Here is a 15810-nt window from a genome sequence, read left to right on the forward strand (position 1 = left end):
TCATTATTATCACTGTCCCGGCCCTTGCAGCCCTTTCAATCTGTGCAAAGAGCTGAGTCTTCACCTTCTCATTAACACTGGGTGGTTGGGGGGTGAGCTGCAAGCCATTATGCAGAATAAATAAGATTTTGAACAAAGCACATTTTTGAACCTATATCAAGTGTTCTTGCTGATCTGTTTTCCTGTTGGTGAGTTTTACCCTTACTTTTGTACTGAAGAACACAGTCTTAGAGACAACTGCTGGGTATCTCCCAAGTTACAGTTGGTGACAGTGATGAAAAACTCAATTTTCTTTTCCACACTCAGCATGTTTTCAGTTTGTAGTGACCTGAATATTGTGTGCATATTATATGCATTGATTATTATTGCTATCAAGAACTAATGTTCTTGATAAGACATTTGCACATCTATGGTCAAATTGATTAATTCTCTGTGGTTACATCAGATTGTGTCAGCAAAAAAGTTTCACTCAGAAAATAGTCTGTTGGAAGGCTGAAATATTTCAGTCAATATACTCGAAAAATAGGTAGAAATATGACTCAAAACAGATACAAAACCTGTGCAATGGGTCACAAGACATCTACTCATTAATAAAATAACATCTAACACATACAAGTATTTCACGCTATATACCATTTCAATTCTGTTAGTATGAAAGACCCTTGGACTTATAAAGATCATAATCATATTTTCAATGATGCAAGAAACAACAACCATCTTCATTAAGGATTAAAACCGAATATTCAGGGACCACTACCGCTGCAATGTGTGCGCCTATTTAACCAGAGGATGGCAACTTTCTTAGCTGTAAAGGATAGGAGGGTTTAGTCTGCTTTAAAAATTGCTACATTGCTGAAGCTTGTTATTCAGGCACCACTGACTATATTGTGGGATGGGGTGGAGGGTGCAGGTCCACGCATCTTACCTATTTTTTGCATTGCTGTTGTTACAGTACAGATCAGATGCACTTGGTGTGATGGATATAGAGCTGCAAAGCAGGGCTGTCTTTAGCTACTTGCTCTTCGGAAGAGTTACCCCCCCCCCCCTTCATGACCGGGCCATTTTTTGCTGTTCACACTGAGCTATTTCAACTGGTAGATGCACGATCATGCAATGCTGTACCCAAACTAAATGTATGTCCTTTTTCACACAAATAGAGCTTTCTTTTGGTGGTATTTGATCACCTCCGCGGCTTTTACTTTTTGCCCTATAAACAAAGAAAGACTGGAAATGTGAAAAAAAACCCATAATTTTTCACTTTTGGTTATAAAAAATATCCAATAAACTCAAAGTTAGTCATAAATGTAGGCCAAAATGTATTCTTCTGCATGTCTGCATGTCTGCATGTCTGCATGTCAAAAACATTGGTTTTTGTGAAATTTATAGCGTCTACAAACTATGATATACATATTGGAATTTCCACAGTTTTTACCTTCTGACTGCCTATCACATTTCTAGAGGTGCTAAAATACCAGGGTAGTACAACCCATCCTCCAAATATCCCCTTTTTGAAAAGTAGAGACCCCAAGGACTTTGCAGAGAGGCATGTTGAGTACATGGAACATATTATTTTTTGCCACAAATTTTTCGAAAATGACAACTTTTGTTTACATAAAGTTGTCACAGGGTTACACAATTTTTGTCACAGGGTTTTGAATAGAAAAAAAGAAAACAAAAAATAAATTTTTGTTTTTTTTCTTCATTTTCCAAAAACATGTGGCAACAAATGAGATCTGCAAAATACTCATCATGCCTCTTAGCAAATACTTTGGAGTGTCTACTTTCCAAAAAGGGGTCATTTGGAGGAGTTGCTTCTACTATCCTGGCATTTCAGGGCCAACATTAGAAGCTTATGCCACACATCACCCATTCTTGAAGACCAAGCCTTTTTGACACATTTTGTTAACATGAAAAAACTGTTTTTTTGCTAGAAAATTACTTTGAACCCCCAAACATTATATTTTTTTTAAAGCAGAGGTCCTAGAGAATAAAATGGTGGGTGTTGATATTTTTTACGTCACACAGTATTTGTGCAGCTATTTTTCAAATGCAAATCTTTTGGGGAAAATACACTTTTTAGAATTTTAATGCTCAAAAACACAATATATTGCCCAATTGTTTGCTAAAATATAAAAGATGTTGTTATGTCGAGTAAATAGATACTAAACATGACATGCTTTAAAATTGCGCATGCCCATGCAATGGTGACAAAGTACATACATTTTTAATATTGATAGGCGATGCTTTAAAAGTCTTTACAGGTCACCAATTTATATTTACACAGGAGGGCTAGTGCTAGAATTACTGCCCTAGATCTGACGTTTGCGTCGATACCTCACATGCATGGTGCAACCGCTGTTTACATACTGGCACGGTTTTTAATTATTTTTACACTGTCCCTTTCATTTTTTTTTATCCCCTGTGACTGCAATAGGCATTGACAGGTATTTTTTTTTTTTTAGAAATCTGGGGTCTATTAGACTCTAGATATATCCTATGCCCTTACATCAACTGATCTCACCAAGATTGGTGTGATCAGATGCTTTCCCAATTTACAAATGGTGCTGTTTATATCCTGCAAAACTGAAGTGATGAAATGCTCGTAGCTTCCGATTTTTTAGACTATAGAGACGATTCTGGTCTCTGATCAGCTCTATGGTCAGCCAGCTGAACTGTCGGCAGCATTCTTAGATTCCCCTGTGGGACAGAAGAGCCCAAGAAAACTGTGGAAGGTGGCAGGAGGGGGGGATGTTCTTTCCCACTGGTTGTAAAAATGATTCAGCAGCTAATTGGCCACTAGGATTTTGTTTACATGAAAGTTGACTGCCAGCTGAAATAAACGATACCATGATGATGCCTGCTAACCACTCCAAGTTCAGTGAAGTACCAGTACATTGCTGGTTCTTCTCAGGCATATACAGTATGTAACAGCAGAGAACAAGGGCATATGATGAATCAGGTCTGTGGACCAATATGACCGCAATTCATTATTTTTTGTAATGCCCATGGTGAGGGTTTGGCCACAAAAAGTTTTTAAATTCAGAAACTGTGATAGGTTTCCATGTGAATTGTCTGGCAAGAGCTGAGTTTGGATGGGCAGTGATGTATTGTTATGCGTATAAATTGCTTTGGCTCACAATCAATTGGTACAAATCTTCCATGAAAAACAGCAGAGGGGCTAAACGCTAGTACTGGCAGTGAAAGGGGCCGATCCTGCTACCACTGAGTTTTTGGGGTCACTATACAAAGCAGGCACTAGTATAGTTCTGTTCATGATCATTATATTGATCCTTACAAACATTATACTAGTAATACAGTGATCAGCGACCTATAGCGTGAGTGGGATAAAGTACGGGAAATCTAATGCTAGCTGACCCTGGCTGGGAGGGACGCTAACGGACCCTGATGTTATCTGATGTTGCTAGTGGCAGAAATACAGTGATCAGTGAAAAATTCTATACTGACACTGTACTAATCGCACTGGCTGGGTGATGGGGCGATTAAAGGGTAATAGGGGCGATCAAAGAGTTAAATGTGCTAATCTAATGTGTGTGTGCAAAATATAGTGCTTTTATTCAGTGCCGTGTTCATTCTTCTCTCCCTGGACTGATCGGGGTGGGCAGCGGGTGGTACAGGCACAGGAACATTCACCCCCGAAATAGCAAGCAAGGCAATATGCGCGTAAGCGATTGGCAAGTAGTTAAAAAAAAACCTTATTTTTTTGAAATTCTCAATATGGTATTGATCCCATCAATCCTCCCCCCAGCCACTGATCACACCCTCCCCCCCCCTCCAGCCCATGATCCCAGGAGTCCTAGGAATTTTCTTTCTATTGGTGGGTCCTCTAACCTTCTCAGTCCATGGTGTGCAGGCAGTGAGCAGATGATGTGCTGTAACCTTCAGCAACGAATCAGTGAGACGTAATTAAGTGATGTAACCTCTAGTAATCAATCAGTGAGTGGTAATAATGTGCAGTACCCTCTAGCAACCAATGAGTGAGTGGTATTGATGTGCAGTAACCTCTAGCAACCAATCAGTGAGTGGTAATAATGTGCAGTAACCTCTAGCAATCAACCAATGACCAGTAATGATGTGCAGTAACCTCTAGCAACCAATCAGTGAGTGGTAAGGATATGCAGAAACCTCTAGCAACCAATCAATGAGCAGTAAGGATGTGCAGTGACCTCTAGCAACTAATCACTGAGCCCTAATGTGTGCTGTAACCTCTATCAACCAGTCAGTGAGCAGTAATTGAAATTGCTGCCTGATCTGCTAGAGTAAACTGATTTTGGGTTTATCTGCTATTTATTGCATGTTTTAGAGCAGATGGAGAGCAAAATTTAATGGGGGGGGGGGCAAGAAAATGTTTGTCCATGGTCCAATCAATATTAAAGATGGTCCTGCTGATTTTACCAACATGATTGCCAATACATGATTGGGTTAGCCATCTTGCTAAGCTGTATTGTAGGATGTGTAATTAGTGGCAGGATGAGGACTGAAGGTAGAATGATTGCTGCTATTGTTTTTCTTGTTAGGAATGTCTCCACACTAAAGCTGGCCATATATGGTTTAAATCTCGGCCAATTCAGCAGGGACTGGCCGATATTTGAACCTTCTATGAGCAGGCTGATTGTACTCAATTCGATTGTTGTACAACTTGGGTACAACCAGCGTGTCGGATTGTTTTCCCGGCAGAGATGGTCCCCCCCCACACACAATCTGCCCCTGTTGAGACAATAGCTCTGTGGCTGCAGGAAAGGAAGTCACATTGTCTATAGCCTGCTTAAGCACTCAGTTACAGGCATTTATCTTTACACCAGAGTGGAACATGGAACCCGTATGTGACAGCCATTGTTATTTTTCATGAGCAATGATCTTCCTATTCTCCCTCCTCCTGAAAGCTATGGAACTTATAGCTTTTAACAAACTTCAAAAGAACATTGTATCTGGATTAAAACACAGAGCTGGCCAGGCTATAAACAGCAAATTAGTCTTGACAGGATGTCTGTTTCCATGAAACATGGAAAACACTTTCCTCTGCCCTATCGTAAAACAGTAATAACTCAGTCAAGCTGTCACATATAACCTCTAAGGCCATTAAGGCTCTAGGAATGCAGAGCGTGCCATAAAACGTCTATTCCACATGTAACAATTCCACATACAATTCATAGATTTCAACAGGAACAGGACACATTAATATTAGGTATTAATGTGCTCACTTTTAGGCGATTTCTGAAAACCTATCTCTTCAGGGAAGCCTATCCTGCCCTCAGCTAATATTGGAATTTTCTTCTCCTCCTACCAGTCCACCCCCCACAGTTACTACCTTTTGTATCACTAGCCCCCCCATCTTAGTTTGTAAGCTCCAAGGAGCAGGGCCCTCCTAACCCTCTTGTATTGAACTGTATTGTTGCTGTATTGTCTCCCATTATATTGTATAGCGCTGAGCAAACTGTTGGCGCTATATAAATCCTGTATAATAATAATATATTTTAATGGCAAATATCATACCGAACAAATCAAGGTCATACATGACTTTGTTAGCACATACGAAAGGGGAGAAAGCAGTCTCCTCCCTCCTGGTTGACAAGGTAAACTGTGTTTGGTATCCCTAAGTTCTGAATATAATTTTGAATATTAATCTGTCAGTTGAATACCACCTACACGTATTGGAGGTTAGTAATATTAGTGTAAAACTGTAGTTGGGACTTGGTCATAAATTTGGTGACCTCCTAGCAGCCATCCCTTAAACCAGATTATTGGTCAGTTGGTCTCTGGTGACACCCTATTGATATGATAAAAAAGGGACTGACCAGATCTATAAAAGAGCTCTCATTTAACATCAACCAAGAAACATCTTAATGGACTTGAGAGCCAAGGCAACGTTTTTGCTCAGACAAATGGACTCTGCTAAAACTAAGGACTTTGCAAGTATTCTGCCTTCTTAACTCCTTTCTTTAATTTCTCTGTTGCTTTATTGTTCTCTTTATTTCGTTGTAACATCCCTTTCTGTAACTATTTTGCACCATTTGACCATTTCATTAATAAACCCTATTTTGAAAAGTGCTAAAATGATCTCTAATACTTTTAATGCAAACTAAAGATTCCCTGTCTCTTGAAGAGTGCTACTGTATATACTGTAATAATCCTCTGAATATACTTGTATGTGGTGACAGTGTGTGTTACAAATGTTTATTGTTCACATTTGTTCTTGCTAACATTGTGAAGGGTTGATAGGCCCAAAGCCATCTGGTGGCAGTTTGGAGTTTGAAGGATTAATTGCGTAATTAACTTAACCCAGTGACAATCACTCTTGGGCTGTTGGCACCTAGATTGTGGTTTCACAAGCTGGAAAATCATTGTTCAGGGTGCAGCTGAGAGTGGCATTGTTGCGAAAGTAACAGTGTGGTGTGAGATTAGCTGGTCCTTTGTCACAAGTTGGTGAGAAGGGCAGGGGCGGACTGACCATTTAGAAACTCGGGCACTGCCGAGGGCCCAGGGTCAGTTGGGGGCCCCATGAGATGCCCCTGGTACCTTTTTCATAGGCTTTTTGGAGTTTGGGCAAGGACTCAGGGGCCCCATGATCCCCTATTTCCCGGGGGCCCCATGAGTTGTCAGTCCGCCCCTGGGCCGGGGTCAGGCACCGCGTTCATCACACAGAGAGGGAAGGACTTCCCATTACCATGTCACTCCAATGTTAGTGACCTGAGTGATGTTCTTCAATGGATTATCTGGTTAGCTCTGTGTACCCATAAAAATGGGTCCTAGATGCATTTTTCCTATATACTTTATCCGAATATAAAGAAAAAATGAGCAGAGGGAAGAGATATATAGAAACAGGGAATGGTTGGAAAGAGGCTTGACAAGAGCACAAAAATATTGGCGGAGCATCATGGTCTCAAGATTTACTACCGACAAAAATATAATAGGTGTATATGAGGAAAAATGGAGAGGCCAAAGGAAAGTGGGAAGCATTGCAGGCAAGGGCGGACTGACAACACATGGGGCCCCGGGCAATAGGGGATCATGGGGTCCCTGTGTCCTTGTCCAAACTCAAAAAAGCCTATGAAAAAGGTACCAGGGTGTCAGGGACCATCGCGACGCATGGGTCTGCACATGCGTAGGTGTCTGTCAAGATATGCAGGCAGCAGGGCACTAGGACCGAGGCGCATTCGTCACCTATGATGGTGCTGGGCAGGCACTAGGACCCAGGCGCACCCAACGCCTATGACGGTGCTGGGCAGGCACTAGGACCTAGGCTGCAGCCGTCAGGTGCAGGGCGGGCTACTTAAACCAGCCCTGCACAGACACAAGTTGCCGTATGGTCTGATCTTGTTCCTGTGTTCCTGTATTGCCGTTGTTTGAGATTCGTTGCTGACCTGCCTGGACCTGACACCTGCTGACTTCTCCTGCTCTGACCCCTGGCTAAGTTTGACCTCTCTTTTGGATATCCCTACCTGATCTGAACTACTGGTACCGACCCCGGCGAGTGACCTGACTATTCTTCTGCCTGCTGCCTTGTACTACGCTGACCCCTCTGTTACTGACCTGGCCCGTTTGACCACGCTATTGCTCAGCCATCCATCCAACCCACAGGGATTAGCTGCTACTCTCCAGACCTGTCTGCCTCTTCACGTCAGGCTCTCTACCTGTCATTACCTCTGGTGATTCCTCTACCTCAGGTGGGTGTACTCAGGGGCCGCGACCTGGTCACTGTCCACTCCAAGCCCATCCCCATCATCAGGGGCTCTGGTGAACAAGCAGACTGGGGCTTAGACTCCACGCCCTGGGGAATCCTGTCCTGTGGACTGCTAGAGTACACCAGGTGGTCCATAACACAGGGGCATCTCATGGGGCCCCCTACTGACCCCAGGCCCTCGGGCAGTGCCCGAGTTTCCAAATGGTCAGTCCGCCCCTGATTGCAGGACATGCAAATGAAACTGATAATGCAGGGCAAAAGTAGTAATGCATCTTAGAAATTCAGTTCCTGATGTGAAGTCAGCGAAAAAAAGGGATCCGCAGGGTACTCAGGGAAGAAAGATACTACATCAGACAGTAAAAGTGCTCTATGAACCACATAACTGTTGGGACCAATGGCTAAGACAAGCTTACTCATCTCATCTATTACAATACTGAGTTGCAAGAGCTATAACATTTTAAGTTAACCTATGCTTCTCCTGCTTATCTTTACTGCAAAGATACTGCTTTCCTATCTTACAACTCAGCCTTTCAAAAATACACCATGCCCAAAGGGATGCCTTAGTATATGTACATGCCTTGCTGGAATGGATACATACTTTTGTGTTGCTGCATAAGATAGCCTTAGGCTAGTTGAAGCAGGACATGTGATTTGACTGGCATTAAGTGAACAGTGGATGTAAAATAGGAACATTGGATATAACAGCACAGATATTTAAAAAAGGCTTAACTGAATGGGTTAAAGTTGTTTCAATGCGGCCTCAAATCCTTTAAAGCAAGCCAGCACATTTTGGTACCATACTGTATGTAGGTAAATCTAAAATTCAGCTAAGCATCTGAAAATTTATAATTCCTTATTGTAAATGCAAACATGTGGTTATTAATTAAGGTATATTATTATACCTTATAATAAATATTAATAATAAAAAAAAATAATATGCTTTTTATTATTATCACAGACCTCAGTAAAAGGACCTCAGCCCAGCAGCTCAGCAAGTGCAGGAAGCCAGCTTTCACAGACGCACAATATGTGTTTGAAGCCAGCACCTGCCTAGGGGATCCCCCCACACAATGCCCAACACCCCATCAGCATAACATGCGATGTTGACTTTGTATACGCCAGGGATTTTCTACGGAAGGTATGGGCAGTGGTGTTTTCAGACATTATTAATGGTAGCTGAAGTCTATAAATAATGATTTTGCAGTTTGTGATTTTGCAGTTATTTATATATAGGATCTATATGAGTCTATAAACCAGCCATTCCCAACCAGGGTTCAGAGGTTGCTATGGATTCCTTGATCTGTAGCTAAATGGCTCCCTATTTAATGGTATTGTAAGAAGAATTGAAATTGAAGCACCACACCACTGTTAAGAGGTCCAGATACAATACATTAAAAGATAGGGGTATATTTTGAGAAGTAGGTAATGTGTTTCGGGGGTCCAAGTGCCCCCTTCATTGGGAAAATGTGGCCACCAAGTTTCTTTGACCCCTGAGGATGAGCTAGAGCGCAAAACATGTTGGGTAGAGTTTAGAGTGCTGACGTCAAGCAGCCACATGGATTTGGCTCTTCTTACAATACACTACAAGCCAGGGAGACTGTGCAGATCCTCTGGGCTGTAGAAGCCGCCTGCTTGGGAACTAGATAATTTATAACAACATTAATAACTTAAGCTAACAATCAGGGGCGGACTGACAACTCATGGGGCCCCCGAGCAATAAGGGATCATGGGGCCCTTGTGTCCTTGCCCAAACTCAAAAAAGCCTATGAAAAAGGTACCAGGGGCATCTCATGGGGCCCCCTACTGACCCCGGGCCTTCAGGCAGTGCCCGAGTTTCCAAATGGTCAGTCTGCCCCTGCTAACAATACCATTGGAGTGTACCTGCGAGTCCAGCGCTGTCTTTCCACTTTTCTCAACTCCTATTTGATTGTGTCTGCAGAGTTCTAGAGGTCAACGCCATTAGGCAGAACCAGAAGCATGATAACTGATCTTTTTAAGCTGTCTTTAAGGGTGGCATTCCTACCATCACTGTAAGGGTTGCAATCTTCCTCCTGGCCACCAATGTAAGGAACATTTTCCCATTTGACTCCCAATGAATTGGATTTAGTACAGTTTTCCCAAGACCTAAAAATAATGTTAGGGGATCCTCTGGGATAAAGAGGTTGAGAAAGGCTGCTATAAACAAATAATAAGGGCACAGTATCAAAATTACCTAGCTGGCAAAGTGGCATCCCTATTGTCCGTAGGCCATGGAATACTATACTCCCTTCAACTTTAAAAGGTAACATGTGGCATTCAGTACTTTGGTTGAATAAACTGTTGTTTCAGGATGTCACAGTGGCCAGTCACAAAAAAAATGTTGAGGCATTGGCCACTGAAAGTGGAAGTAAAGTCCACTTTAGAATTTGTATCTACAAGTAAGCCTATAATAAGGCTTACCTGGAGGTACGGTGAACATCTACTAAAGTTGAACTGTTTAGGAGATATCCACATAACATGCAGCCGGTGACATCTCCGGCACATGCGCTCCGAAGGGATGGCATATCTGCGGCATAGCGGAGGACTCCCGCGCACCTGCACGGGAGTGACATCATCGCATCCACTGTAATTTATAGAGCCAAATCTGGAAAGGAAGACGGAGTGAAGATGGGGGAGCTGTGACAGCACTGCCCTGGAGGGCTCCATGTAAAGGTAAGTCTGTCATAATGTACTAGTATGTGGTGAATACTAGTACATTATAACCTACACCTGCCCATTGTATCCAAGTATGTATCCATTCCAGCAAGGTCCGTTGTTTTTTTTTTCTTTTTTTCTTGCGGTTTACTACCACTGTAATCTCTGCTTCAGGGAAGAATCAGCCAATCAGTGGCTTTGTCTGGACTCCAGGAGTGATTTCTCCAGCCAAGGTAAGTATGAATTCTGCTACGTTTCCTTACATCAAGGGAATAAGTATCTTATTTAAATCTATATTTGCCCAAGTGTTCTTTCATACAGGCATCATCAGTTCAATCATGTTTTTCATTAAGCAAAAACTGATGAATACTTATTCAGATTACATCAGTTTACATCAGTTTGCACTTCATCATCATCAGTCTATATTATTATTATTATACAGTATTTATATAGCACCAAAGGGTATGCTCAGCGCTGTACAGTAGCGAGGGGGACAGAACATGAGACAAGACAGTAACAATACTATACACGAGGGTCCGAGGGCCCTGCTCTTTCGAGCTTACAATCTAGGAGGGAGGGGAAGGTGGTACAGAAGGAGATGGCTGTGGGGGATGGAATGGTGGGAGGAGTGGAGGAGGTTAGTTGTTAGGTGAGGTCAGGTGTTAGGTGAGGTTGGGGTAGGCTTCTCTGAAGAGGAGGGTTTTCAGGGTGCGCCTGAAGGTGAGGAGGGTAGGTGACAGTCTGATGGATTGGGGGAGGGAGTTCCAGAGGATGGGGGAAGTCCTAGAGAAGTCCTGCAATCGGGCGTGGGAGGAGGAGACCAGGGAGCTAGAGAGTAGGAGGTCCTGTGAGGAGCGGAGGGCACTGGTACGGTAGTATTTGGGTATCAGGTCAGTCATGTAGTTCGGGGCGGCGTTGTGAATGGCTTTGTAGGTCAGGGTTAACAGTTTAAATTTGATGCGCTGGGCAATCGGGAGCCAATGAAGGGATTGGCAGAGGAGGGAGGCAGATGTGGAGCGGTTGGTGAGGTGGATGAGTCTAGCCGCGGAGTTTAGGATCGACTGGAGTGGGGATAGCGTTCGTTTGGGTAGGCCGGTGAGAAGGGAATTGCAATAGTCCAGGCGTGAGATGATGAGGGAGTGTACGAGTTGTTTGGTGGTGTCTGAGGTGAGGAATGTGTGTATCTTGGAGATGTTGCGGAGGTGGAGCCTGCAAGATCTAGATAGCAGTTGGATGTGGGGTTGGAAGGAGAGGTGGGAGTCCAGGGTGACACCCAGGACTTTGGCGTGTGGGGTGGGAGAGATGGTGGCGTTGTTAGTAGTGATGGAGAGGATGGGGGGGGCGCTGGGGGGGGGGGAGACCAGGAGCTCGGTTTTGGATAGGTTAAGTTTGAGGAAATGGAGCGACATCCAGTCTGATATGTCGTTTAGGAGGTGGGCGATGCGGGCAGAGAGTGAGGGGGTGAGGTGGGGGGTGGAGAGGTAAATCAATTTTTGTATCCGTTTTCTTAGGTCCCTTTTTACATTAGCTGTCCGATTGTGTCCGCCAGTCCTTTTTTTAGGTGGACCCAATCAGATCCTCCATTCTCTATGGGTAGTCAGATGTAAACTTGGCACACATGGCCTCCTTTGATCCAGCAAAAACAAACAGAAGGGGATCTGTTCCCCCCTATCTGCCCAGATCGGATCGGAGGGCAGTCGGGTGTAAACAGACAGGTGGACCATTTACATTACACTGCCCATAGAGCAGAGAGGGCTGTGTCTGTGTCCGCTCTGCATAAGACGACACAGGACATGGACCTGTCATCCATCAACTCTGCTCAGCTCAGCAGGGGATCAACAGACAGATCCAGCCCATGTGAAAGGGCCCTCAGGTAATGCAGAAACCAATGAAAGGTGACAAAATATAAACAAAATATGTTGCATGCCTAAAAATGGACATAAAATGTAAAGGGATGGCACCCGTTTACATCCATTCAAATCTGTCTAAGGCTGCAATCACACTTGAGTGTTTTGTAGCTTGAAGCTTGACGCTCAAAAAAACACTCAAACTTAAAAAATCAATTGTTCTCTATGGTGCCTGTTCCCAGGATCAGGTGTGAACAGGCATCAGAGAGAACAATTGATTTTTTAAGTTTGAGAATTTTTTTGGCGCTCTAAGCTTCAAGCTACAAAACGCTCAAGTGTGAATGCAGCCTAAATGGAAAAGGATACAACCTTGTCCCACAAAAAAAAAAAAAAGTGGACCTACACGGACACAAATGTATGCGAATGTAAATGGATGATCATCCTTGTATATTTTCCCACCCATAGACACACATTGCGGTTCAGCCTGCGTTTATCCAAAAACTGACAGATGGATCTAGACTGAGTGCCCATGTGAAAGGACCCTTAATGACAATAGCACTAAATGCTATATACCTAAACTATTACTTACAATATTTTTTTTCAAATTTAAAGCATATTGCCTAGGGATCTTGCTTATATTTTATTAAAAAAGGAAATAGAGGTCGAAAAAATTATACTATGTCACATGGTTCCTTTTCATACCCCTTTTTAAACTCTGTTAATAAATATATCCTATAACCATTTACTGTAGTAGAGACAGTTATGTTCGGAAGAGTATGTATTACATTTATGTATTATTATCTATTCAATAAAAGATAACCATTGAATGTGATTAACCTGAGAAGAATGTAGCTCTGATTATATCTGTACAGTTATTTTGAAACATCTATTTAGGTTTGATATCAGTCTTTTTTGTAATTCACGTTAGCTTGTTAAATGACAAAGGGATAGATGTCTTCTTGCTGAGCAGATCATTGTTTAGCATCTTAAGTCCTTGAAGGAGACAGAACAATCCAATGATTAGCACCTTCTGGCTTATTTTATACTTGAAGCAAATGACCATTTAATTCAGGTCTTGTGCCCTTGCACAGTGTTTTCTTGACATTTTTAATTATTCTTTTTTACATTGTAACCCAATGCATAAATTGTTGCCATAGCAGGAAACCAAGTAGGATGTGTCAGCTGTTTAATAGTAATAGATTGAAAAGCTTGCTGCCTATGCATGACCTGATTACAGAACAGATTAGGACTTTAGTGTATGAATTCACATCCCACGGATACCTGCTGAGATATGGAACACTGAACAATATGTTGTAGGATGATCTGCATGTAGGAACCCTTCCTATGATTTCTGATATTGTCTTCTGCACAGTTTGGAGAGCTAGCCCAGGAACCACATTTCTGTACTAGATGGATGTTCATTTAACTTTTGGAGCCCACCCTCCTTGTAAAAAAATTTAGTGTGGCTCACATTAGTGAAGTGAGCATGTCTATTTGGGTTACTTTATTTCAGGCTGGAGGGCTCTGCAGGTCAGGTCTTTGGTACTTCCCCCTCGTTCCGGAGTCTTCCAGAAGATTCTAAAAGCTAGTGGGTAAAAGGGTGGAGACCAAGATCTGCATATTCATGGGAGTCTGACCAATTCCAGGCAGGAGGCTTGGCAGTGTGGCAAATGGGCCCATAAATATGAGAGAGCCTACCCAGCAGGGGAGTCTGGTGATCGGGTGGAAGATGGAGTTTTGAGGATTGTGAAGCCTGGGAGGGGACCATGGGGAAGGGGGGCTCTACCTCCAGGCTGGAGCTGAGGAGGAAGGAAGGAAGGAAGGAGAGGAGAGGAGAGGAGAGGAAAGAAGAGGAGAGGAAGTTTAGACAGAGGGAACTTCACCACAAGTCCTATCCAGAGGGTACTCTGCTCAGCATGGAAGACTAGCACAGCTAACAGGCCTGAACAAGCAGTCTTATGCAAAGCATGGAATACAAGGGACTGAGTGAGTACCTCTACACCCCCAGGACCTATAAGGAAGAAGGATGCCAGATGCAATATTCAAAATGCTTTCATGGGGACAGTGTCACAGCTAGCCTAATCCCTTGCTTTGGGACACTTGCAAAGCAGCCAAGTGGGATGGCATTTCCTCACCAGCTTTTAGGACTTTGTGAGAGTTCATCCAAGGGGACCTAGAGCTCTTTAAGTCATATTGCTACTGATGTCACTTTGCTACTGATCTTTTTGCTACTGATACCACGTCGGCTGGAGTAATATTCAGGATCCATCATATTTTTTAGACATAAAAGCAGGAAATTTGTCCTCAATCTGTTCTTCTAGTCTATCTGGGCATCCCATAACCCCTAAACTGTATCCAACAAAAAAAACAAGCCCATGAACTGGTTACTGACTCTGAAAGGAAGTTGGAAAATGCATGTTGCCTGGCTGTGCAGGAAATAGGGGGACCCAAAATTCAGCAGCTTGTTAGGGGTTAGCGCTACAAAAAAAACACACACATTAGGATAAAAGCAAACATATGCTTGCTTTCTGTCCACAGTGCCTAGGCAAGAGTGACATCATAGACCTTACAGGGATATCCCAGTAAAGATGAGGATCAAAACCATTTGAGAAGTCTTGTGCTGGAAGAAGACTTTTAGGAAACTTTATTTCCTATTCCCTATTCACACAACTTTATATATAAAGGTGTGAAAGTGCACTAAAACATTTATATCGCACTATGTAAAAAGATCTGTGTGTGGGTAAGTCGTACTCACTCTACACTTGGGGATTCTTCTAGCATGTACGTGCTTACCAATGCCCGGGACTAGGTAGAGCATCATTCATGTGGAAGTCGACTTTAAGACGTACCCTAGCTTAAAGATGAGATGCAGACCATGTGCAACCGTGATCAGGGCCATGCATAAGAGGCTACCACCAGCCCTGCTGTGCTGGGCCAAGGCCAACAGGGGAGCCCAGGCCAGCAGGGGGAGGCCCAGGCAGCTAGGTGAATCGAATGTGGGCAGGGAGGGTGATTAGCACAGCATGGGGGCTATTACTGGAACCAATCCCCTGTATGGCTCTCTCTGCAACAGCTGAAAGTTGGCTTCTTTTCTTCTCCCTCCTGCTGGCTTTAACTTGCTGTAGAAAGAGCCATACATGGGGATCGGTTCCAGTAATTGCCACCGCTGCACCCATAACCCTCCCTGTACACAATACATTTCTCCCTGCTGCCCAGGCCCCCCTGTGTGCTCCCATCCCCGCAGGACTGTTGGTTTGTCTCCTCTCCTTCCCATCGGCAGCTGCTATCACACAATAGGATCCTTCAGGATAGAGAGTGGGAGAAAGGTCCGGTAAATATGCCACTTTTACTAGCCCCTTCCTTATCTAAATGAGCACAATGAGTGCTTGATACTAATTAGTCACTGTGTTCATTCATAACTGAAGCATAGTAAACTGTGTTTTTGGAGAGAGGGGGGGCTGGGAGGGTAAAACAATGCATTTTAATACTTTGAGTCACTAACACAGGACAAATACATAGGTAAAGTCCTCTGAAGTTTTTCTGACTTTCCTGATTTGGATACTTTTTATTCATAAATACTGCAGCAAAACA

This window comes from Staurois parvus, unplaced genomic scaffold, assembly GCF_062004578.1.
Source record: "Staurois parvus isolate SC_StPar_1 unplaced genomic scaffold, SC_StPar_1.0 ptg001066l, whole genome shotgun sequence".
NCBI lineage: Eukaryota > Metazoa > Chordata > Amphibia > Anura > Ranidae > Staurois > Staurois parvus.